Below are 286 nucleotides of genomic sequence, written 5' to 3'. Positions count from 1 at the left end.
TATCCTTAACTCCAGTTCCAGGGAATCTGAAGCCCTCTTCTGACTTCTGCAGCATTGCACAACACGGGTGCACTCACATACATGCAGCAATCCACTCATACACATAAAATAAAAAAAATAAATAAATAAATAAATAAATAAATAAATAGGGCTAGAGGTATGGCTCAGGTATAGAGCGCTTGCCTGGCATGTGGGAGGCCCTAGGCTGAATCCCTAGCAACACACAGCACATACACAGAATTTGAAACCTGCACCCCCAATAAGGCCCTCCTTCAGATATCACCAT

The sequence above is a fragment of the Nannospalax galili genome, unplaced genomic scaffold, assembly GCF_000622305.1.
Source record: "Nannospalax galili isolate Female #2095 unplaced genomic scaffold, S.galili_v1.0 scaffold159, whole genome shotgun sequence".
NCBI lineage: Eukaryota > Metazoa > Chordata > Mammalia > Rodentia > Spalacidae > Nannospalax > Nannospalax galili.
This window is presented reverse-complemented; position numbering follows the sequence as displayed.